The sequence below is a fragment of the Capra hircus genome, chromosome 10 (genome assembly GCF_001704415.2).
Source record: "Capra hircus breed San Clemente chromosome 10, ASM170441v1, whole genome shotgun sequence".
Taxonomy (NCBI): domain Eukaryota; kingdom Metazoa; phylum Chordata; class Mammalia; order Artiodactyla; family Bovidae; genus Capra; species Capra hircus.
The window spans coordinates 43,798,275-43,825,058 of record NC_030817.1 but is presented as its reverse complement, the minus strand read 5'-3'; the positions used below and the strand labels follow the sequence as shown (position 1 = coordinate 43,825,058).

Genomic DNA, 26,784 nt, shown 5'->3' with positions numbered 1-26,784 from the left:
AGAGCCCATGCTCCAAAGCAAGAGAAGTCACCACAATGAGAAGCCTGCAAGCGACAACTAGAGAGTAGGAGAGAAAAGCCCGCACAGCAGTGAAGACTCAGCACAGCCAAAAATAGATAAATTCAAGCCAAAAATAAAATTATTTTAAAAAATAGCTTTGCTAGAGACAAATTGCCAACATCCGCTGGATCATGGAAAAAGCAAGAGATTTCCAGAAAAACATCTATTTCTGCTTTATTGACTATGACAAATCCTTTGACTGTGTGGATCACAATAAACTGTGGAAAATTCTGAAAGAGATGAGAATACCAGACCACCTGATCTGCCTCTTGAGAAATCTGTATGCAGGTCAGGAAGCAACAGTTAGAACTGGACATGGAACAACAGACTGGTTCCAAATAGGAAAAGGAGTACGTCAAGGCTGTATATTGTCACCTTGCTTATTTAACTTATATGCAGAGTACATCATGAGAAATGCTGGACTGGAAGAAACACAAGCTGGAATCAAGATTGCTGGCAGAAATATCAATAACCTCAGATATGCAGATGACACCACCCTTATGGCAGAAAGTGAAGAGGAGCTAAAAAGCCTCTTGATGAAAGTGAAAGAGGAGAGTGAAAAAGTTGGCTTAAAGCTCAACATTCAGAAAACGAAGATCATGGCATCTGGTCCCATCACTTCATGGGAAATAGATGGGGAAACAGTAGAAACAGTGTCAGACTTTATTTTGGGGGGGCTCCAAAATCACTGCAGATGGTGATTGCAGCCATGAAATTAAAAGACGCTTACTCCTTGGAAGAAAAGTTATGACCAACCTAGATATTCAAAAACAGAGACATTACTTTGCCGACTAAGGTCCGTCTAGTCAAGGCTATGGTTTTTCCTGTGGTCATGTATGGATGTGAGAGTTGGACTGTGAAGAAGGCTGAGCACCGAAGAATTGATGCGTTTGAACTGTGGTGTTGGAGAAGACTCTTGAGAGTCCCTTGGACTGCAAGGAGATCCAACCAGTCCATTCTGAAGGAGATCAGCCCTGGGATTTCTTTGGAAGGAATGATGCTAAAGCTGAAGCTCCAGTACTTTGGACACCTCATGCAAAGAGTTGACTCATTGGAAACGACTCTGATGCTGGGAGGGACTGGGGGCAGAAGGAGAAGGGGACGACCCAGGATGAGATGGCTGGATGGCATCACTAACTCGATGGACGTGAGTCTGAGTGAGCTCCAGGAGATGGTGATAGACAGGGAGGCCTGGCATGCTGCGATTCATGGGGTCGCAAAAAGTCAGACACGACTGAGCGACTGAACTGAACTGAATTGAACTGATTGTTACAACCCAATGAGAGTGGCTGAGGTCTGAGCCAAGTCTGAAGAGGGGTGAAGGTCAGTGGTCACTAGGGTCTGAGACTGTCATATCGGCAGAATAAAGACCAGGGGTGAGGACTAAGCACAGCTGGTCAGGTGGCAGGGAAGTCAGAGGGGCCATAGGCCTGACCGATTCTCTCTCTTTTTTTTTTACTTTTTATTTTGTATTGGAGTATAGCTGATTAATAGTGTTGTGATAGTTTCAGGTGAACACCGGAGGGACTCAGCTATACATATACATGTATCCATTCTCCCCACAGACTCCCCTCCCTTCCAGGTTGCCACATAACATTGAGCAGAGTTCCATGTGCTATACAGTAGGACCTTGTTGGTTATCCATTTTAAATATAGCAGTGTGTACACTGTCCATCCCAAATGCCCTAACTATCCCTTCCTCTCAGCCTTCCTCCCGGCAACCATAAATTTGTTCTCAAAGTCTTTGAGTCTCTTTCTGTTTTATAAGTAAGTGCATTTGTATTCCTTTTTATATAAAGGATGTCATATATCTCCTTCTTTGTCTGATTTACTTCACTCAGTGTAACACTCGCTAGGTCCATCCACATGGCTGCAAATGACATTATTTCATTCTCTTTAATGGCCGAGTAATATTCCATTTTATATTTGTACCACATCATCCTTATCCATTCCTCTGTCAATGGACATCTAGATTGCCCCATGTCTTGGCTATTGTAGATAGCGCTGCCATAAATATTGGGATGAATGTTTCCTTTTGGATCATGTTTTTCTCCATATATATACCCAGGAGTGGGATTGCAGGGTCATATTGTAGCTCTATTTTTAGTTTTTTAAGAATCCTTTATACTCTTCTCCATAGTGTCTGTACCAGTTTACATTCCCACCAACAGTGTAGGAGAGTTCCCTTTTCTATATACCCTTTCCAGCATTTACTGTTTGTGGATTTTTTGATGATAGCCATTCTGGCTGGTGTGAGGTGATACGTCCTGACGGCCACTTGGCTTGCAGCAGCCAGAGATGGCTGCCCCAGCCTTCTTGAGCCTCCCCACCTGGAGAGTAGCCCCCTTTAATATTAAAGAGCCCAGAACTTTGATAAAAGCTGGCTTCCAGCTGGGGCCTTCTGACCTCTTACCTCCACCCCAGGAGCAAGTCCTTCTAACCTCCCTTCCAGCCTGTTTCCCTGGCCCCAGATCTCTGCTTCATCCTTAGTGCTTTGCTTCCCTGCAGCCCCTCCCACCTAGGTGTTCCTCTCCATTTCCTCTGCATTGATCCTCCCACCCATCCCACATGCCCTCCAGAGTGCAAGAGGGACTATGGCAGTGGAAACACCAAGATAAATGGCTGTGACTGGAGACTTGTTATGAAGCAAAGATATTAAAAGCTTCCAGAGAGAAAAACCAGGCTCTTAACAATGCACTAGTCAGAGAAAACCATAAGTCAAAAAGATACATGCACCCCAGGGTTCATAGCAGCACTGTTTACAATAGCCAGGACATGGAAGCCACCTAGATGTCCATCCACAGAGGATGGGGCAGGGAAGATGTGGCGCATAGACAGAATGGACTATTACTCAGCCACTAAAAAGGAACAAAGCTGGGTCATTTGCAGAGACATGGATGGTCCCAAAGTGTCTCATACAGGGTGAAGTAAGTCAGAAAGAGAAAACTAACATCATATATTAATGCATATATGCAAAATCTAGAAAAACAGTATAGATGATCATATTTGTAGGGCAGAAATAGAGACACAAAGGTAGAGAACAAATTTATGGATCCCTGGGATCGACACATATACACTACTGATACTAGGTGTAAAATATGTAACTAATGAGAACATACTCTATAGCACAGGGAACTCTATTTAATGCACTGTGGTGACCTGAGTGGGAAAGAAGTCCAAAAGGGACAAGGCACATGTGTACGTATGACCAGTTCATTTTGCTATAGAGTAGAAACTAACACAACACTATAAACCAATTATACTGCAATAAAAATTAAAGACAAATGAAAAGCAAGGCACTAGTTTTCTACATAGCTGAGGACTAAGCAACAGAGTTGCAGTATCTTTGAATTCTCAAGGCGAATGATTGGTGAGAGAGTTCTGAGCGCAGTCAGACTATCAGTCAAGTGTGTGAGGTAGACTAAATCACTGCATGATAAAGTAGATCTCAAAAAAATCACCTCACTGTGCTCCCTTCCTTAGGGAGCTGCTAGACTAAGAGTCAGCCAGCTGACATCCCCAGGCCAAGACGGGCCTGTCACCTGTTTCTGTGTGTCCCACAAGCTAGAAGTATTTTTACTTTTTTTAATGGTTACATTGTAAATGGTTTTATAGGTACTTTTTTGTACTTTTGGCCCTTAATCTCTGGCCCTTTAAGGTAGTTTGCTGATGCATATACTGGACAAAGTGTTACACTGAAATGGGGAGCAAGTTAAGAAAGAGAAAGCTGTGAGAACCAAGAAACAGGAGATGGATACAGGAAAGAAGAAATGAAGAATGAAGGAAGAATTGGGCTGAGAGCCTGGAGCAGGCTAAGAGACCTTTGCACCCAGATTTGAGCCAGGGCACACAGCGCTCCCAGAGGAGTCTCCAAGAAAGATTAGTTGATTTGTTTGAACCTGTTGTGAAACACTTTATATTCTGCTTAGAACTTTAAGAGTGAATTACTACCCAGTAGAGTGAATTACTGCCCGGTAGATAGAAAACTAACCAAAAGAAATACAAGGCAGTGTTTAACTACTGGGAAAACAAGATGAATAAGAAAGGAAATGCTGTCATGGAAGTGACAGAATATATATGACTCAGCTATGAATGGTATCTCTATCACAGAAATATAAGCGCTTAAGTTTGATTTAAACAAATATTGAAATAGAACCAAACTGGAAGGTGGAAGGAGAAATGAATGGAAAAGACAGCTAAATTCTCACCTTCTGTGAAAGGAAGTTAAACATAATTATTAGTAATTGCTAATAACTAGTAATTATTAGTTGCAACGGTTATAAAGTGTTTTGCCTCCAGAAAGCCAGCATCAGAAGTAGGCCAGAGTCTACAGCACTATGAGCCTTATAGAAGGATTTAACTTTTTAAATAATATACCTGTATTACTTTGAAAAAAGACTTTTAGAAATAAAATGATAAAGAAAAGTAACTGGTCAGCTCAGAGCGACCATGCCCATGTGGGGAAGGGGCAGTGTGGCAACCTCAGGCCCCTGTGTGGAGGAAGCAGGCATCAGAGTCCTGAGACCTCACCCGCTCCAGTTATCATTATTGTTCCTGACGTGAGCATGAGTGGATTTCAATAAAATGTCAAGACTGTTAGCCATTCATTCACACAACAGTCTCTACGTTTCAATCCCTGGCTAAAGTTGCAGTGTTAAACTAATGATGATTCCTGCCCTCAAGTTGTTCACAGACTGGTGAGATACAAAGTCACTCATTTAACCAATGGATGATTGCTCTCCATGGTGATAAGAATATAACAGAGGGAAGAGTAGTTGCAGAGAAAAGTTGCTGAGACGTTAGAAATCCTTCGGGGAACCCTGGAGGTTATTGAATAGGAATTGGCGGTGAGGGCAGAGCCAAAGTTCAGGCACAGGGGAACTGAATATATAAAGGTGCAGAGGGGACCCAGACATGACAGAGCAGGACAAGCGACACCTGTGCTTTGCCTGGAATCAGGAGCTCAGAGTCTGTGGAGGATGAAGCTGGAGAGGTGAGCTCAGCAACCAGCATCCCATGCTCAAGAGTCTGGCCTCTGTCTTCAAGTCCATGGAAGCCAGCCAGTCAATTGATGTTCTCCCTGGTGGAGGAGCATCATGAAAGCCAACTCTTAAGCCCAGTGTGGAAAACAGAAAGGAAGCTGGGGCAGAGAGATGAGTGAGGAGACAGACAATCATTTGGGTGAGAAATGATGAGGTATTAAGGTGTTGTCAGTGAGACAGAGAAAGGCAGATACATTTGAGGACGTGAAGGAGGCTGAATCGACAGTATAATGCCCCCTTAGATGCGCGAGGTGAGAGAGAGAAAGAAGGCAAGAATGACCCCCACGTTCTTGTCCAGACATTGAGCAGGCAGCAAAGCCACATATAATACAAGGAGGAGGCTGCAGAGGGGTGGGAGAAAGGGACTGAGGGAAGCTCTGAGCATGAGGGCTGGGAATCTAGGTGGAGAGGGCTGGCAAGCAGTAACATGTGGGTCTGGGCCTCAGCAGGGACACCTGGGCTGGGAGGTGTATCAGGAGGAGCAAGGGGTGACATCTCACATTCTGAGACAGTGTGTGGCAAGAGAGAAAACGGTCCTGAGCAAACGGAGAACACCTAGGCCTCAGGCCTGGGCAAAGGGAAGAGGTGCCCTGGAAGAGGCTGTGAAGGACCAAGACAGGGGAATCCAGAAAGCAGAGACCGAAGGAGCGTTGCGGGATGTTGGAGGTCGGGTGAGCCAAGGCCCGAGTGTGTGTCGCAGGGTGCCGCAGGCATTCCCTGTCCCAGAAATTACAGCAGAGGTAACATATCTGACCGCACCCACTGATGCCCCATAGAACCCCCCACTCCCATGCTATGACAACAAAATGTCCTCCCATGTCCAGTCACTCCCCAGGAACAACTAGAAAGTGACCTCGTGAGAGCTGATGCCATTGAGTGTGGGGTGAAAGCCAGGGTAGGACAGGACCGCAGCGCCTCTGTCCTCTTGCAGCTAACCCTCCTCAGGCCTCTTCCTGGGGCCCCGGGCTCACCCTCTTCCCCATGACTTCACTTCCTTTGCTGACCAGTCAATGTTGGGGATTGAGGCTTAAATCTATCATCGAGCTTCTTCTATGTGCCGGGGACACCATGGCCGACACAGCAGTCCTGGTCCCCCTCTCCTGGAACTTGCAGTGAACGAACACGTGACACCAAATGGAAGGTCCCTGAACAGGCCCCAAGAACTGAGTTTGTTCTGGAGAGGAGGGCTCAGAGGAGAGGGGGAAGGAGGACAGCAAGGGATGCTTGGATCTGGGGAGAAGATTCACTGAGCCATGGGTGAAACCGCGAAAAGGATGAGCCAATCTCTCTTGGGGGCAGAGAGGTGGGATGACAGGGCTGTGGGCCTGGTGAGAGGAACGGGACCTGGCGTGTGGGACACAGTTCCGGTGTGCAGCTGCGTCAGCACAGGGCAGCCCGCAGGCGCTGGCTGTCTGCGGCTTGGTCTGCGGGCGCTGAGGTCAGCACTGGGAGAAGCCTGGGGGAAAGTCTGCTTTGTGGCGAGGACAGGCTGACATCTGACAGAGAAGTCAAGGGCCCTGGGGCTGGAGGGGGGAGGGGGGAAGAGGGAGGTGTAATTTTGGAGGAAAGCCACAGGAAAGGAAAGCTGGAGCCTCCAAGGTCCATGCCCCAGGTTTTCAGAAAGACAGAAATCAGGAAGCATTCCACTACGGAAACCACTGGCAGTGCAGAGCTGAGGGAGAGCTCAGAGGCTGGAGGGAAACCAGTGTGAAAGAAGGAAAGCTGAGAGAAAGCTGAGAGTCTATCCCACCGGCAGGGGCTCTATCTCAACAATGCCCAGTGGGGTTTTTCAATGGACTTTAAAACTCAGTTTCTGATTCTGATGAGGGTATTATTAAATTGAGAATATAAAACAAATGAGCAGAATCATCTAGTCCAACTCCCAGACGTATAAACCAGGAAGGTGAAGACTTGTGCCCACAGTACACAGGGAGTGCCCTGGGGCTCTTTCCTCCGTTCCTCTGCTGTGGGCTCATGGAGAGACAGGACCCAGGTCAGCTCCCAGTTTTCCCTATATTGGGGATTTTCCCCAGACTTGGGGATCAACTTCATAGCCACAGCCCTGGCATCCTGGCTCCCCAAGATAGCAGTTATCAGCATCTTAGAGTGACTGGTGCCTAGTGACTTGATTTGAAACAGTGAAACTTTTTGGTGGTACTGTCATGTTACCGCGCTGCTAAGTCACTTCAGTCGTGTCCGACTCTGTGCGACCCCACAGACGGCAGCCCACCAGGCTCCCCCATCCCTGGGGTTCTCCAGGCAAGAACACTGGAGTGGGTTGCCATTTCCTTCTCCAATGCATGAAAGTGAAAAGTCAAAGTGAAGTCGCTCAGTCGTGTCAGACCCTCAGTGACCCCATGGACTGCAGCCTTCCAGGCTCCTCCATCCATGGGATTTTCCAGGCAAGAGTACTGGAATGGGGTGCCATTGCCTTCTCCAATATTACCATGAAGTATAAATAACTTTCTTTGGAGGCTTTTACTGCCTTTGAGACAAGTATGGAGAAAGTTTAATTTAGAAAAGAAGCCTCAAAGAAAGACACGCTTACGGGCAACTTCCAGAAAGGCAAGTCTCCACAGCTACTCTCTTGTTCAGAATGGTTCCTTCAGAGGTGGGGTACCAGCAGAACTAAGGCACCCAACCTCCAGGGACCTGGCAGGAGAGCAAGCTATCCACCATCCCAACTCCCCTCAGCAAACTGGGCCAAGTAGGACCATGGCACCAATGGATTTCCAAATGTGTCTCAACTCATGTCTCATACCTCAGATCCATGAACAACAAGAAAAAACCAGTTACTCTAGAATACCGTTAGGGGGTACTATAAGTCATATTACATATGCCCATTTCCTGTTCATATTGACTGAAATCCAAAAACATCATTGTACAAAATTCTTATTTCACTAAAAAAAAAAAAAAAATTAAGTAGAATATTAAGCAAGGCATGACACTGGCTTCCAAATCATCTCCCATCCAGAAGTACCTTCTGTTTCTTCACCCTCGGGTGTTTCGACCTCCCTAGTACAGCAAATTGTTCATCTTTTTTAAGCTCACTAAACTGAGGGTTAACATATTACTGTATTAACCTCATTATAGCACCTTCTAAGAGCATCAGTGCTTTGGGCTTAAGTATCCACTGCCTCAGCCCATATTTTGTTCATTTTTTCCAATATAGATAAGAGTTTGTTTCCTTTTACTGCCTGCTTTAAAAAAAAAAAAAAAACTTTTTAGGCTTTATAGCTATCCAGAAATGGGAGAATTCCAAAGATTGACATTTTTATTGCATTGGTCTGTTTACTAATTTCACATATTACCAAGTTGGCATCCTCCCACGGCTCTGAATGTGGCATCCTACTGGCATCCTTGTTAGCAGTCTGATGGCCTGAGCCTGAGTATTTGAGCGCCTGCCTGGGAGCTGCCAACAGAGAAAGAGAATCACCCAGAGAGACAGACATGTCCTGCGCTATTCTAATCCCCAACAGCTCCTGAGTGTTAAAATAGCCTGTGAGCGTGAAGGGCCGTGAATGGGGGAAGGCTCAGGGGTGGCAGGAGGGGTGGATGCTGCTGCCATGGAGAGAGGGTTCCTGCTGGAACTGAGCACTGAGGGTATGATGGGGTGAGGCATCTTGGCCCCCAGGTGCTGCTGCTGCTTGTGGAGGCACAGACAGAGCCTGACTGGACCAGGCAGACACCTCTGTGTGACAGGCAAGGGATGGAACTCAGTCCCTCAGCTGAATTCAGTACTTTTTTTTTTTAGTGAGATCAGTTCAGCCTGCACTTTGTGAATACATACCTTATTCCAGAATGTATCTTGAACAGATAGAATCTAGGCCTCCAAGTGTGAGAAAAGAACAGGCTAAACCATTCATCCAGACATTCAGGTAACATTTATTGGACTACTTCTGCTTGACTGACACTGCCCTAGGCGTGAGTTTCACACCCTCCCAAGCATCAGCCCTGTCAGCGCCCAGCGCCAGTCACAGCACAGCAGCACAGGGAAGGACAGGGAAAGGCGGGCTGCACTCAGGCGTGAGGGCCACCGTCCCTGGCTGGGAGGAGGTCTTTAGCTGGAACAGACAAGCTGTGGCTCTGCCCCTTCCGCCCAGACAGGGGTCCACTGGATTCACCTGTGCGCACGCAGGGCCCCGGGCTCCACCCTCATGGAGAGCCAGCTGTGTGGCTGGTGCTGTTTGGTTCTCATCTACCTGGCTTTCTTCAGCCAGCTGGACTAGGGCACAGCCGTCCTAGTGAAGCCACCCTGTGGCTTCTGATTTCAGTATGACTGCTGACTGACATGGACAAGCAGGCCTCCAGTGGGAGGGCTGGAATTGGGGTAAGTGGAGCCAAGGAGTCTGCTTGTGGGGCTACCTCTGGTTGTCACCTGCCATATCCTGGCTCAGGAAGGAGCATTAGGAGGGAATACTGCCATTTGCCAAGAGACACCTTTGGACATCCTCCCCGTCTTTGTGCTCTGTAAGGCTTGGAGGGCCACACTCTGAAAGGAACACTCAGGGACAGCCTCTAGTGGACTGACAAATTTTTATTATCCAGCTTTCACAGATATATGGTCTCAGGGAGCAGAGCATAAAGCAGACTTGCACGTAGCCTTTCTCGATAAAACATCAAAGCATTCAAGCATAAAATACAGTTCCCACCGCCCAAGCCATAACATGCTAAGTCACTTCAGTCGTGTCCGACTCTGTGTGACCCCATAGACGGCAGCCCACCAGGATCCCCCATCCCTGGGATTCTCCAGGCAAGAACACTGGAGTGGGTTGCCATTTCCTTCTCCAATGCATGAAAGTGAAAAGTGAAAGGGAAGTCGCTCAGTCGTGTCTGACTCTTCGCAACTCCATGGACTGCAGCCTACCAGGCTCCTCTGTCCATGGGATTTTCCAGGCAAGAGTACTAGAGTGGGGTGCCATCACCTTCTCCGAGCCATAACATAGCTTTGGCGAAACTCTAAAGTGAGTCTTATCATGAAACAACAGTCCTTGCTCCCAGAAACAGGTGGTCAGAAGGAAGCCTCCGAACACCTAAAGGCCGGGCGTATGACCCTTCATCATCCGTTCCCGGCCTTGGGCACTCGGTAACCTCATAACCCTTTGTTATGCTCGTTCTAGCTTCCAACCTTCGTCATGAGTGGAGCAAATACATTTTTAGTATTTGCTTAAAGCCTTCCAGCTCCTCCACAGTGCTCCCTGGTGCTAGGTTATTTGTTACTGTCTCCAGGTCATTTGTAGCAAAAACTGTGAACAAATTAAAGTCTTTCAAGAGAGAATTGGGAGAGGAAATGGGAAAATCAGAGCAGGGGGAAATTATATCATCAAAAAATATATAATCTACTTATTGACAGAGAAAGATATCCTCAGAATGTTAAGTGAAAATGCAGATTAGAAAATAGTAACCATTGTTGCCATGTTAGTGAATATGAAAGTGCTTATGCCTGGGAGAGTGTTTTGAAGAATATATATACATGCTAACCATTATGCCGATGGGCTCATGGGGTGCTTACTTTCTTCCTTTAGCTTATCTGCCTTTTCTGATGGTTCTCAGTGCTCATGTATCATTTTTATAATAAACTTATTAAAGAAAGAAAATATTTTGAGAAACAGCTCCTCAGTCTCCCCTCTTAAAACAAAACAAGAAGAACAGTATTAAAAATTATGCCAGTGGGTAGTGTTTGTCTCTTTACTCCTGAGAGTGATCTACCATTCAGAATGACTACCTACTTTGTGGATGCTCTAGGGAAAGTAATAAAACTCTAAAGATTTTGGATTAAGATGTTAGATTTTAAGCTCTCAAGAGCTTAAAGTAGTTGTTAAATAAAAAATTATAAGAATGTTCTGTTTTAGGGAATTATTGCTCTTCTACACCAGGAAACATTAAAGAAATTGATTCTTCATTCATCCCTACTCTCAGAATAAACAGTAGTCACAAGTGGCTTTTATGGACACATTTTACTAACCCTTCAAAAGACCATTCATCCTTGTCTGACATGTACAGTCTCAGAAAACAGAAAAAGAGAAAGCAACCCAATCCATTATATGAGGCTAGTTTACTCTGACATCAAAATAAGACAAAGACTATAATAGAAGAAGGTTATAGACCAGTCTCACCTTTGAGCATAATTGCAAAATGCTGACTGTGATATTTACTAATAGATTTCTACAGTATATTAAATACATGACCAAGTAAAGCAGCTTATCCTAAGAATGCAGTGATGATTCAAATTAAAAAGTCTCTTAATAATTGGTTAAATAAACATATTAAGAGAGACAAGCCATATAATCATCTCAGTAGGTACAAAGAAAGTGTTTGATAAAATTAGATACATATTTTTACCTTAAACAAAGCCTTAGCAAACTAGGAAGAGAAGGAAGGTTCCTTAACTTCATAGTAGTATCCATCAAAAATCTACAGCAGACAGTATATGTGGTGGGAAATATTAGAAGCAACCCTGTTAAAGTCAGAAATGAGACAGGGATGCCAAATACCACCCTTACTATTCAGTATTGTACTTCAGTTTCCTACTAAGGCGATAAGGCAAGAAAATGAAATAGGAGGTAGACGAAAACAGTCATTCTGTGCAGGCAATGTAGCTGTCCACATTAAAAATTACAAGCAGTGCTACATAAAATCTATTAGGACTCAGAACTCAACAAAGTTTTTCAATTGGAAACAAATATACAGGGATCAACAGACATGAATTTGAGCCAACTCCAAGAGGTAGTGAAGGGCAGAGGAGCCTGACATGCTGCAGTCCATAGGGGTTACAAAGAGTGGGACACAACTTAGCGACTGAGCAACAGCAACAATACGGGAATCAGTTGGGTTCCCACGCATTATCAATAACCATTTAGAAAAAAATTACACTTAGAGTAGCAACCAAAACTATATATACCTAGAAGTAAACCTAATGAAAGATATGCAAGAGCTTTATGGGTGCGACTGTAAGAACTTATTGAAAGACAGAGAAGCTACTCTGATTAAATGGAGAGATATATCACGCTAATGAATGGGAAGCTTACTATCATAAACATATCAGTTTACCTCAAATGAATACAAGGTGTTCATTTGGTCAAATGACACTAAAATTCATTTGGAAGAGTAAAGGCAAGAATAATCAAAACAATTTCTAAGAAAAATAAAATGGGGGGAACTTCCCTATGGCCAATCAAGACTTACTATAAGTAACAGTAATTAAGACAGTGTGGTATTGGTGTTGAAATAGACAAAATGATCAATAGAAGAGAGTAAAATACTCAGACCTCTGCAATATGGAACTTGACAAGAAAAAGGTGGCCAGGCAGATCAGTAGCAGGCAGATGAGCTATTCAATAAATTGAATAAACTATGAGGAGAAAAATATACCTTCTACAGTAGCCACAAATAAATTCCAAATGGATTAAAGACCTTAATGTGAAAAACAAAACCTTAAAACTTTTGGGGAATATATGAGACTCACTTATTGCCTCATGGCAGGAAATAATTTTTATTAACACAAAATAAAAACCACTTCCCTGTTGGCTCAGATGGTAAAGAATCTGCCTGCAATACAAGAGACTTGGGTTCTATCCCTGGGTCAGGAAAATCCCCTGGAGAAAGGAATGGCAACCCACTCCAGTATTCTTGTCTGGAAAATTCCATGGACAGAGGAGCCTGGTGTGCTACAGTCCATGGGGTCACAAAGAGTTGGAGATGACTGAGCTACTAACACTTTCACTCCACTTTCACAAAAACCACTAACCATAAAGGGAAAGACTGATAAATTTAACTATAATAAAAGTTTGAATTTCTGTATAGCTGAAGACACCATAAACAAAATTAAAGGGTAATGCTACAGACTGGGAGGAGATTTTCACAAGTAATGTGAGCAGCAGAGATTTAGAATCCATAATACATAAAAACTCCTACAAATTAACAGGAAAAAGACACACAATCCAATTGGGTGGGAAATGACCATGAAAAGAAAGTGAAAGTTGCTCAGTTGTGTCTGACTCTTTGCAACCCCATGGACTGTATAGTGTATGGAATCCTCCAGGCCAGAATCTGCAGTGGGTAGCCATTCCCTTCTCCAGGGATCTTCCCAAGCCAGGGATCGAACCCAGGTCTACCGCATTGCAGGCGGATGCTTTACCAGCTGAGCCACCGGGGAAGTGGGAAATGACTATATGAATAAGTAATTCACAGATGAGAAAGGCCTAAATGCTCAATATACACAAAATATATTGACTCTCAGTGACAATCAGGGAAATGCATATTAAAATCAGGTACCATTTTGTTCTTAACAAATTGGCAAAAATTTAAAATCTGGATCTGAAGTGTTGACGGGGAAGTGGATCCACAGGAAATTCATACACTGCAGCTGGGAGTGAAAATTAGTGCAGTCTTGCTGGAAGCAGTTGGCAGCTGTGGTGCAGGATCTGGCAGTGCTGGCCTAGGTTTAGAACCCAGGAGGCTATTGTGTGTGTGCACAAGGAGATGCGACTTGGACTTACTTTCTTACAGAAAGTGGAAATAATGTAAATGTCCATCAACATGAAACACGGATATAGAATATATTTGTGTAAGCAATGAAATGACTAATTAGATCAATCTTGCAAGAATGAGGTTGAATGAAGAGACGCAGAAGGATCTGTGTAATGTTATACCTTCGTCTGAAGTTTAAAAACATTCTGAACAGTATAATGCTGATGTGTGCATACTCATGAGGTAAACATATAAAAACATGGATGAGAAAAGACACATGGACTTCTGAAGCTGCAATTAGATCTGAGGAGACAGAAGGGAAACAAAGTTGAAAACAAAGCGGGCTTCATCTCCCTATGTCTTTGAGGGCAAAATATTAAGATTTGTTCCATATGTGTGGTGACCATACAAGTAAGGTTTGTTATATTATCTTCTGTTTTGTCTATATATTTGTAATGCTCCGTGGGTTTGTAAAAAATTAATTCTTCTGAGGAGAAAACCAGCTCAATCTCCATGTTAAAGTGAGCAGTAATTCAAAAAAGCCTTTAAACTAATTGGTGTTTATCACCTCATGAATGGCAGGTTAGTGTGGGGGGTTGAAGCACAAGACTCTAGGACAGCCCGAATCCAACTCTGCCTCTTCCTAAATGGTACATTTAAATAGCTACTGATCCTCACTTTGCACTTTCCTTGTATGTAAAATGATGATGATGGTGGTGATCAGTGCCTGCATGTTGAATTGTTGCAAGGATATGATGAGTTGCTGTGCATAGTGCACTACCTACATAGACTCTATTTTTATTATTTTATTATGCCTGAGTGTGACCTGCTGTTCAGGGAGACACACTAGTTATTTGTTAGATGCAAGAGAGGTTGGGGGAGGGGTGAATAAGCTTTGCTTAAAGAAATCATATATCATAGATGTTGTTTTTAGTGAGAGTTGCTCTTCTACTGCAGTGAGACAAAAATATCTCTCAGATCTCCAAAATTAACCTGTTGAGTTGGAGATGATTCACCACACACACACACACCCTACCCCAGTGACTTCACAAGTATCTGCTTCAGTTAGTTCTGTTGAGTAAAATTGTCACTCATTCACTTTTCAGAGCTAGCTATAAAATCAATATGAAAAACAAAGCCAGTATGCAACTCTGTTCAAATATATAGAATGGCCTCTCAAAATGAAAGCTACATCTACCTTTAAGTTTTGATGAATAGGTGGTATTGTTCTGTCACATCATAAGACTGGCTTTTTTGGGATAATATTTTTTTAAAATGATGAAATGTAAATCTCAGTGCTAGATGGTGATTTTAATTGAGACCTATTTAATTTCTCAAATAAGTGAGAAATCACAGTCATTAGGGAACCAGGGACAATTTTCTAAAAGCAGATGCAGGGAGGCAAAGATTGCAGGCTTTGTCTAGAGTTGATTTGGCTCAACTTCAGCTGTCATACTTAACTAGTCTCATAGTTTTAAACAAATTACTTAAATCTGCTGTTCCTCAGTTTCCTCATCTATAAAATAGGACTCACAGTCTTCCTTTTGCAGCCCTTTTGTGAGGATCAAATACATAGTATACACTACCTGGGGTACATAATCTGTGCTTGTAGTTAACATTATCCCTGACATGATTATTAACTGAGTTGCGAATTCCTCAGTGCTGAGGTGGGTGGATTGGGGGCGTCTAAGACAAAGTGAGATAATGAGCTAGAAGAGCTTACAGCTGACCCTGCCAGATTTCTTCACCTGAAATGGTTATTTCAAGGCCCAGGGATTTTTTTTTTTTTTTGGAAATGAAAAAGAGTCTTCATCTTGAAGGTCATTAAATGTTGCCTTTGAAGTGTACTTATTCAGTGTGAGGCATTGCAACAGTCTGAATATGCTTTCCTATGAAGGCACCTTGTTTTGTCTATCATTGTTTTCATATATTCTTTCTCAGCACGCTAAAACTTCCAATATAGCTAGGAAATTTCATCATGTCTGGTTCCCCCACCCCCACCCCCCCACCGCCACAAAACACTCAAATCCTCATTCCTGATTGCTAGATGAATGAATCTCAAGGACTGAGCAGCCACCCAGGGCAAAGCAAAAGTCTGTGACTGTTCCTAGGCCTTAGCCAAGGGCAAGATTTTAAGGGCACCCCTTCCCTGGTGGCTCAGATGTTAAAGAATCTGCCTGTAACGCAGGAGACCCAGGTTTGATCCCTGGGTTGGGAAGATCCCCTGGAGAGGGGAATGGCTACCCACACCAGTATTCTTGCCTGGAGAATTCCATGGACAGAGAAACCTGGCAGGCTACAGTCCATGGGGTCTCAAAGAGTGTGACCCCACTGAGCAAATAACACTTCACTTTCTTTCAAGCCCAAGCTAGAGGCAGGACTCAGGGTGGGTGAAGATGGGCTATTGCGACACCCTCTCCTCTGCACTTGGTTGTCTCTGACAAATCAGTCCTTCCTTCTTCCACCCTCCACCTCAATCCTTTGTACTGAAACCTACCTGTCACTTCCTACTCTCATTTAAAAATAATCCGTTTTCTTGGTGGGGAGGTGGACCATGAGGTAGGAGAGGAGCCCTAGGAGGGCTGCAGTGTGGCTCTGATGTGATCCCCAGGAAGCATTGAGTAGAGACTACACTTTAATGAGGAATTTGCATTTTAAAGGAAGAACCTATTTATCCCCCAGGATCTTTAATTGGCTAATTATTTAAGGAAGCTAGGTCTTTTCACTGTCAACTGCTTGATGGATAGGGACTGGGTCTGAATGGGGAAATGGGAAGCTCAGGGCAGAACATGTCAAGCTGGAGATGCCTGCTGTACAGGCCCCCGGGACCCCTAGAACTCAGCATGCTCAGGCCTGAAGTCATCCTCCCCACACACGCTCTCCCAGATGCTTGTTTGAGTTGGTGGCGCCTTAATGTCCCCCACCTCATGTCTTCCAAGCTAGAAGAAGTACTCAGCCTCACCCCTGACTCATCCATCTCCCCCAGAGTCACCCAGGCTGTTCCTTATTACCCTCACCCACAGTACAAGCTAAGATCAAAATCACTATGTGTCTGTCTTGCTGGGCTTCCCAGGTGGCGCTGATGGTAAAGAACCTGCCTGATGATATAAGGTAGGAGAGGAGATGTTAAGAGACGCAGGTTTGATCTCTGGGTCGGGAAGATCCCCTGGAGGCGGACATGGCAACCCACTCCAGTATTCTTGCCTGGAGAATCCCCATGGACAGAGGAGCCTGGCGGGCTACAGTCCATAAGGTTGCACAGAGTCGGACATAACTGAAGGGACTTAGCACTCAGCACTCAGTGTCTTGCAAATTGCCACGACTTCCTACTGCCTTGGGGGATATCTTGAGGCAAGTACAAGTGTATGAAATCCATACTTCAAATAATCTTATTAGAATTTTTGAAATTTTTATAGCTCATTTCTTGTCTGATCTGATTAGATCATTACTTTTACCTTATAATTTGGCTGTGGAAAACCTCTTTTGATGAGGAAGATAATCATTAGCTCTTCCATTTTCTTGCTACTCACTTGTGTTGGCATGATTAGTGTATTGTCTTCAGGCCTCAGTTTTGTTTCTTGCAAGAATCTTTTGAAATCATTGGTCCATTTCATAATGGTTAGTTTGCTGCTGCTGCTGCTAAGTCACTTCAGTCGTGTCCAACTCTGTGCGACCCCATAGACGGCAGCCCACCAGGCTCCCCCGTCCCTGGGATTCTCCAGGCAAGAACACTGGAGTGGGTTGCCATTTCCTTCTCCAATGCATGAAAGTAAAAAGTGAAAGTGAAGTCGCTCAGTTGTGTCCTACTCTTAGCGACCCCACAGACTGCAGCCTACGAGGCTCCTCCGTCCATGGGATTTTCCAGGTAAGAGTACTGGAGTGGGGTGCCATTGCCTTCTCTGAATGGTTAGTTTAGTCAGAACTAAATAATATAAGCAGTAAGTCTATTTAACCAAGCACACATAAACATATGCCAAAATAAGCCAAAACTGCTGAAATGGAACAAAGAAATAGAGACACACACTAAATACTTCCCCACCCCCTGGGGAATAGAGGGATCTTCTCCTCTTTTCTTAGACTGCCACACACCGGTGGGTCCCAGGGTCAGCCTGAATGTTAAATATTAGTAAAGCTTAATCTATCTCATTAGAAAATAAGGAATCAGAAATAAAATTCTAATGTTCTCATTTTTCACACCCCTTCATGGTGCCTGGTGGAGGCTGCTGCCCTTCCAAGCCATGGTGACTCACCCACAGGACCCACAGGCTGCTTGCTTCTTTTTGCAGGTGGTGGAAATTTGGAGACCTTGAGTCTTCTCATGGGCCTCCCAGGTGGCTCAAGTTGTGAAGAATCTGCCTGCCAGTACAGGAGATGCAGGAGATGCGGGTTTGATCCCTGGGTCAGGAAGATCCCCTGGAGGAGGAAATGACAACCTGCTCCAGTATTCTTGCCTGGAAAATCCCATGGACAGGAGTGTTTGGTGGGCCACAGTCCATGGGGTAGCAAAGAGTTGAACATGACTGAGCTACTGAGCATGCAGGCACACAGGGGTGAGCCCAGGGGCTCTGTCCTCAAGGCAGGAGAACATGACTAGTATAATCAGCTTTTCTGGGTGCCTGTGCAGGTGAGCAGAAGATGGGTGCTCATCATGAAAGTTCACATTCAGAGTAGTTTGTCGGGCTGCTCCATCTCAAGGAGACTTGCTCAAACTTTATTTCCAACAGCTAAATTAGGAGCTTGGGATTGACATAGACACACTATTATATATAAAATATATAACTAATAAGGACCTACTGTAAAGCACAAGGAACTCTACTCAGTACTCTGTAATGACCTATATGAGAAAAGAATCTAAAAAAAGATTGGCCATATGTATATGGGTAACTGATTCACTTTGCTGTACACCTGAAACTAACACAGCATTGTAAATCAACTACACTCAAATAAAGCAAACAAAACAAAACAAAAACCCAGTGAAGTGAAAGTGACTGAGCGCCAGAAACCTGGACAATCACAGATCACCCTCTGCCCAGGTCTTACCCCTGCTCGTGCCCTGGGGACTCCCCTCCCCCCTTCCTTGTACTCTGGGCCTCCTACTTTGACAGATGGTGCTTATTAAGCACCACAGATTGTTTTTCTCATGGTACCCCTCTCCACCCCTAACTTCTACTTAACAATTTTTAGCCTACTGTCTTCCTTGCCATTTTCCTAAGCTATTTACAGAAGTGAAGTGAGATCGTGTGAGTGCTGGCTATTACAGATAATTTTATAATTTTGACACAGCTATCCACACAGCCATATATGTTTTACACACACTCTTTAATCAGAGGTAGAGAAGTTACAAGGTCCTGAGAGTAAGAAGAAAAGAGCCGAGTCTGTCCCCCAGCCCCTCTCTGCCACAGCACATCCTGGGTTGATGCTCAAGAGTTCTTCTCTGGGCTGTAGCTGACAGCTGAGAGCCTGTCATCTTTCATAACCGTCATTTATTTTTCCCAGAATGTATCACCTTGCTCTTACCATGCTGAAGCTCATCTGCCTCTTTTCTGCCCACTCACCCTTCCTGCTGTTTATCACCACCAGCTTGGCATTTCACCATCCAGGAGAGCTTAGTGTTTCTACAAACATGGAAACATCACTTGTGCTACAGCTAAACATCATTTATAGAAGCATCAGCTCAGGCTGGCCCCAACACTTTTCCATGCAGTAAAGGGTCCACTCAAATTACCTTTTGCATTCTCTCTTCAAACTAGTTCATTCCCTTTGCCACACTATTCTCCCAACAGAGTTCTGGTATTTTTCCTTTCCTTGTAGTGGTCCAAGGTTGCTTATTCTCAGAGCACTGACTTCATAATCTTTTTATTTGAGTGCCTTCATCAATCTTGGTTTAAGGAAGCTCTTGTTTTTTTCTACAAGGATGGACTTTGCAGCTTTCTCAGTCTCATCTCCTTGTGCTAGTCACACAAGCTGCATAATCACCTTTCTATTTCCATTCTCAGACATTCTCAGGTACTGTAAACAATCCATTACTTTTCATGGCTGGGGAATGGGTACTGTTGTTTAAATGTAGTTAAGAGAATTGTCACTGCCTAAAAGAGCCTTTTTAAGGCTTATATGAAGGAAAAAGAGAATAGTTTTTGCCATGACCTAGCCTAGATCTTCTTGGTGTTTCCCCCAAACACATGCACACTAGTTTGACCTGTTTTCCCAGGTATTCCCAGGGCACTCCTGACCTTGGCTTCCAAAGTTCACGCTCTTCCTCTCAGTCTGCAGTGCTTCTCCCTGGTGAGTCGCCAACATGGTCCCTCTGCAAGAGACGGAGACAGAAGGATGGGTGGAAGGAAACAAGTCCAAGATTTCCACATGCAAAAAGTCTGTCCCAAAGCAGTTAACCTCCAATTAAAAATAAATTGAAAAAAAAATCTGCCCCCCCACCCCCAAGCCCTCCCTTGGTGCACACACTCTCCGCTGAATCGTGTGCCTGTTGGAAAGAGTATTAGCTCTCCAGCCCTCCCCCTGGGAGTTGTTAGAGTGGACCAGATTGGTGTCTTGATGCTATTTCATCAAATAAATAATAAAACTACACAGTTATCTTTACTTCAGGACTTTTCAGAGCCTTTAATAAGCTGTCTAGTGTGGCACAACATCAAAAGCCAGCCACAATATATAGTCATCTACAAACTCATTTAGCTGACCACGAAATCCTCTCCCCTGCAACATCTGACAGGACCAGTGTTCTGGAAGTAAGATACATGTTGGGGCGTGCCGTGATTGGTGGGTCCTATCTTCAGTAGGTTGGAATCATGCTAAACGTTAGAGAGCTTGTGATTGCTGGCCCTCCTTCTAAAGATTTTAGTACTGACAGTTTGGAGTAGAGTGTGGGAATCTGCTTGGTTGCTGTTTTTTCTTAAAGCTTCTCTCATAATTCGATGATCCGTAATCCCTCTGCTCTAGCCTCTTGATTGTTAGGCTTCAGAGAGTCAATACCTGTGACCCTCCTGAGGGCTCAGCATAGAAGCTTGTACCACAAGTCCCTTTGTAGGTAAATAACATGTTCTTTTACAAGAGAAATTGCTGAGAACATATGTGGGAAACCACCCAAGGCCTTTGTGATTTGGAGGAAATTGCTGGCCTATTTCGATGACTTTAGAAACCACCTCCTGATATTGTAGCCATCCCCACCTATCCACATTCAAGTCCACCTTCAGAGCCCAGAGCTTCGACCACCTGTTCTCTCTCGTGCCAATTTGGGCTGCTTCATGTGTTAAAGTATTTTCTTTCATTTGTCTCTACCCTGCCTCCCTGCAGGACCATATTCAGAGTAGGACCCAATTAAATATTGGGGAAAGAGGGAAGGACGTCCCCCACAGCACTTCTACAGAGTTGAACAAAGAGTAAATGCTCAGTAATTGCAGAGAAACCAAGGGACAAAAGAAACCTTGGCCCAAAAGAGACCAAAAAAGATCAAGATTGACTCTAGAATTAAAAAGCAAGTAGAGAAGTGTGGTATGTGTGGCAACAAGAGTAAGCATCTTACCCTGCTGGATGATAGCAACTTCAACATTGTTCTTCATTTTTTAGGTCAATGATCTATGTATCATTAGTGGCTCAGGAAGAGGGTAACCAACTTGTCCCAATTTGCCTGGGCTTTTCAAATTTAACACCAGAAGTTCACCATACAGGAAACCCCTAAGTCCTGACAACTCAGGGCAGTTGGTCACTCTACTCAAAACACAGAGTTTGGTAACTAGATAAAACTGGGAAGTGCTTTACCACACTCTGGGCTTCCTTAGTGGCTAAAGTGATAAAGAATCCACCTGCCAAGCAGGAGACATGGGTTCAATCACTGGGTTGGGAAGATGCCCTAGAGAAGGAAATGGCAACCCACTCCAGTATTCTTGCCTGGAAAGTCCAGTGGACAGAGGAGCCTAATGAGTCCATGGGATCAAAAGAGTGATAGAACTTTGTGACTAAACAAGAACATTTCCACACTCTACTCACCTGAATTAGTTTCTACAGCTGCTGTAAAAAATTACCACAAACTTAGTGATAGAAGACTATATAAATTTATCGTCACACAGCTTTGGAGATCAGACATCCTGAATGAATTTTATAGCTCTGAAAACCAATATGTCAGCAGGGCTGCATTTTTTCTGAAGGCTCTAGGGGGTAATCTGTTCCCTTGCCCATTTCAACTTCTAGAGGCCGCCTGTGTTCCTTGGCTGATGCAGTTCTCTCTCCCATCTTTGAAGCCAGACATTACATCCCTTTGATCCTCTGGCCCCATCATCAAGTCTTTTTTTGACTCTCTCTCCCTCTTTCACTTATAAAGAGTCTCGTAATTGCATCAGGCTTACTGGCTAATCCGGGATAATTTCTCCATCTCCAAATTCTTAACTTAGTCATATCTATGAAGTCTGTTTTACCCGGTAAGGTAGTACATGCACAGATTCCAAGACTAGGATGTGGACATTTGGAGGGGGTCATTATTCTACCAATTATACCCACCCCTCTCTGACAGCTGATAAAACACCTTAATGTATTAAAGAAATATTTGACAAACAACTAATCTCAAAAATATACAAGCAACTTCTGCAGCTCAATTCCAGAAAAATAAACGACCCAATCAAAAAATGGGCCAAAGAACTAAATAGACATTTCTCCAAAGAAGACATACGGATGGCTAACAAACACATGAAAAGATGCTCAACATCACTCATTATCAGAGAAATGCAAATCAAAACCACAATGAGGTACCACTTCACACCAGTCAGAATGGCTGCGATCCAAAAATCTGCAAGCAATAAATGCTGGAGAGGGTGTGGAGTAAAGGGAACCCTCCTACACTGTTGGTGGGAATGCAAACTAGTACAGCCACTATGGAGAACAGTGTGGAGATTCCTGAAAAAATTGCAAATAGAACTACCTTATAACCGAGCAATCCCATTGCTGGGCATACACACTGAGGAAACCAGAATTGAAAGAGACACATGTACCCCAATGTTCATCGCAGCACTGTTTATAATAGCCAGGACATGGAAACAACCTAGATGTCCATCAGCAGATGAATGGATAAGAAAGCTGTGGTACATATACACAATGGAGTATTACTCAGCCATTAAAAAGAATTCATTTGAATCAGTTCTGATGAGATGGATGAAACTGGAGCTGATTATACAGAGTGAAGTAAGCCAGAAAGAAAAACACCAATACAGTATACTAACACATATATATGGAATTTAGGAAGATGGCAATGACGACCCTGTATGCAAGACAGGAAAAAAGACACAGATGTGTATAATGGACTATTGGACTCAGAGGGAGAGGGAGAGGGTGGGATGATTTGGGAGAATGGGAATTCTAACATGTATACTGTCATGTAAGAATTGAATCGCCAGTCCATGTCTGACGTAGGGTGCAGCATGCTTGGGGCTGGTGCATGGGGATGACCCAGAGAGATGTTGTGGGGAGGGAGCTGGGAGGGGGGTTCATGTTTGGGAACGCATGTAAGAATTAAAGATTTTAAAATTTAAAAAATAAAAAAAAATTTTTTAAATTAAAAAAAAAAAGTCTCATAGGAAAGAAATCTGTTTAATATTGCTTAACCTAATGTTTTCCAAACCTTTTTTGATCAAGAAATTCTTTATTCAGGGAGTATTATGCTAAGTAAAATAAGTCAGAAAAAGACAAATACTGTATGATACCCATTATACATGGAATCTAAAAAATACAACAAACTAGTGAATATAACAAAAGAGAAGCAGACTCACAGATATAGAAAACAAGCAATCAGTTACCATAGTAACCTTCTTCCTTGGGAGAGGGAAGGAGGAGGGGCAAAATAGGAGTGGGGGATTAACAGATATAGACTATCATGTATAAAATAAGCTACAAGGATATATTGTACAACACAGGAAATTTAACCAATATTTTATAATTATGGAGTAAAACCTTAAAAAAAAAAAAAGAAACTCTATTCCTCTGAAAACAGCACTTAACATCTCATGGAGCAACACTGCTCTTATAAAAGAGCAGGATTCAAATTGGTGTGTGCACCATGGAGAGTCCAGAAACTTTCCATGCGATGAGCACATGAGGAGAGTTTTGAGGGAATTGATATCTAAGTCCACCTCCTCTTTCTCACTTCAATACTCTTCTAAATTCAACTGTCAGAACAACAATCTGAGGTCAAAGTGCAGTGAACCTTCCACTGGTTCAGTCATGGAGTTCCCACCCATGAAGAATCTTATTGGAATAAATATGAATACATTTCACTGGGGTGCAAAACCTGGTCAAACAAAGTGATGACGTGCCTCTACTAATCTCACTTGAAGGTACATGCCCAATAAAACTACTTTTTACATTTAGTATTTATAACAGTTTAATACTTCTACCCAAAATAATTAGAATGATAACTTTTTAAGGAATTTTTTTAAGGATTGGAGATTTTGATCACTAGAATTATCTTTTAATTTCAATTTCAATTTTTATGTATCCTTTGGTTATAGAGAATTATGGATGGCTTGATCAAATAAAACATTTTCAAACATAAAAACAGATACTAAGTTAAAGTTCTCTAGATATCATAGATATACAATTTTAAGTAGAAAAAAAACAATGTAGCAGTTCTCATTTTTAAAGAAGAGCTTGCTCCTGTCATTTTCAAATGGACAATAATGGATGTTATATCACTGTGGTGTGCGCTGTGTACACTGGATACTTTTAAAAGAATAATTTAACACATTGATTTTAAAGTATCAATATTTAAAATATCTAGACATGTAATCTACTTTGAAATTATAACTGTTTAATCACAAGGTGAAAAATACTTCCTGTCAAGTTAAAAAATATGCAAGGAGGTACTTGCTTTTCAAAATTCTTATGGGGATAGAAGAGCAAAAGGTGTGATGACCCTTTGGAATCTGGCTAGCAAGAAAGCCTTGGTAAAAACATCAGCTTCCCACAGTTCTCAGGGGTAAAGCCATGAAGTGCCTGGCTCAGAGCCAGTGTTCCCTCATTCAACAATAGCTGCCAAGGGCCACCTGGGTCCAGTGGGCCCACTGAGTCCAGTGGGGCTTGGACACAAACTCCTGCTCCCATAGAGCTTATATTTCAGCAGACACATAGTTGGTCAGTTGCTTCTGTGCTGCATTTCTACAGTGCCTCTTCAAATATCTTCTCAAGTTTGGGGAATTGTGTCTACAAAGAGATGACTCGTTTTTTGATATTCCAAAACAGATGAATCTGGATTCCATTGTTGCCCAACAGAATAACCATCTAGGGAGGCAAACAGTTATTTCGGTGACAGAGCCAAAGCTTAAAACTCTTTAAGTTTCTCCTGTGGAATTGACTTCAAAGCATGCAGCACAATCTTTTAAATATCCTTAATGCTGGTAAATATTTGTATGGGGAGGAGGAATGTGATGTTTTGGGAACAAAGGTTATCTACACAAAGGTCTGATGACCATGGTAGATGATCGGACTGGGCAGGAATATTATTTGTCTCCAGCTCTGGAAGGGCATTAATCTCACAGTAAGGAAAAGTCAAAAATTGATGTTTCTTCCCTTCATACTGAGGCTGAAGGGAAAATCCTGGCTGTGTCAGGGTCACTTGCTCTGAAGTTACTTGAAGAATCTATGTTCTCAGACGTTCAGGAGAGCCTCCTGGGGCCGTGGGAGACCCATGGTGCCTGCTTCTTTAGTTCTACTGATCCCACTTTAGTGACCCCACTCCAGGCCATGCCCCTGGGACTGACAGCTGGAAGAGCTCCATGAGCAGGAGTAGCTGTCCTGGGAAAACCCAGGACTGAGCTGGGAGGGAAGGAGCCAGTCCATGAGGGAGCATACGGGTGGAGGAAGAGCTGGAGCCTGTGTCTGAATCGTGTTTGAGTATTTACTGAGTCCGTGTTTGTGAGGCTTATGCACCCAGGGATTAATAGCATTCCATTGAGGGATGAATCCAGGGTGAGCAGAGGGGGTGGGATTGAGATGAGGAGGGGCCTGAGAGGATTGCAAAAGCTGGTGTGTGTGGCCATCTGTCTGTCCATGCTGCCTGTCACTTCCATGTAGCCACAGAGTGCTGGAAAAGAACTCCTGGGATCCTAGAGGGCCCTCAGTTCTCAAAGGGAAATTTATTCTGCAGAATTTCTCTAGCATTTAACTTAACAAATGCCATTCCATCCCTGTGCCCAGGACTTAGCTAGGTGCTGTGGGAGATGCTATCTCTGTCCTCAGGCAACCTGACTCTCCTTGGGAGGATAAGAATGATACACATACATACTGTTGAATGAAGATGGCCAATGGGTTTCATTTCATATAGCAGTTTCAGCTAACTGGTAACTTCATGGAGTATTCCATCCAGTCTAAGACCCCATCAATTATAAGAGGCCATTTTATATGCTCTTAAGAAAGAAGAAAATGTTTCCAATTAAATTACAAATGATTCCTTTCTTACTGCTTAGAGTTTTGTGTCCAACTTCTTATTAGAAGATTCTTTTTAGACTTACTTATACATAGTGTTATTTCCTTTAACATATATTGTTCTCATTCATTCATAAAGTGGAAAGTATGGGAAATAAACTGGGTTTGGTTTTTCTACATTTCCTCACATTCAGGGTACTACTTGGCAGAAGCATCTTTGCTCGGAGCATTGATGTCTGTGTTTCCCACACAGTGTAGTTCTCTGTCATCAAGAGCATTGGTGAGGCAACATTTCTTTCAAGAGTACTCATGATTTTTATTTCAAATCCCTGTCTCCTATTGTGTAAATTGATGTACACACAGGTAATGCAACCACAACACAACTACCACCTGGCAACAGTGACTATAAGATAGATCACTAATTCCAAGATATCAAATGTGAAAAAAATACATCTTAGACTCAATGAATATGGATTCTAAGACTCAGTCAAAAAACACTCCCATGATCAACCACCCAGGTCTGTCCTAGGAATGGGGTTGGCACTGGTGCTACATTCTTATCACTAAGCAATAATTTCCTCCTGTAAATTTGCAAAATTGAATGGTTTTCATTACAATAATTATTGTAGAGAGTTCTCCATGAACAAATAGATTCAAGGACGTTTTCTGCATGAAGTAGGTCAAAAGGATGAGATCTGGCCTGGGCATGAGAAGACCATGTCCAGAAAGGAAAAAGGACAATTTAAAAGGTTCAAGAAGGTAAACAGGCATATCATGTGGCAAGGACAGTGAAGTA

At 43.3% G+C, this 26,784-nt stretch overlaps 1 protein-coding gene across 1 annotated transcript in view; it reads left to right on the top strand.

Annotated features, from left to right (window-relative positions):
* TNFAIP8L3 (TNF alpha induced protein 8 like 3) overlaps positions 1-26,784 on the top strand; it is a 44,010-nt gene that overhangs the window by 15,554 nt on the left and 1,672 nt on the right. The window lies entirely within an intron of this gene.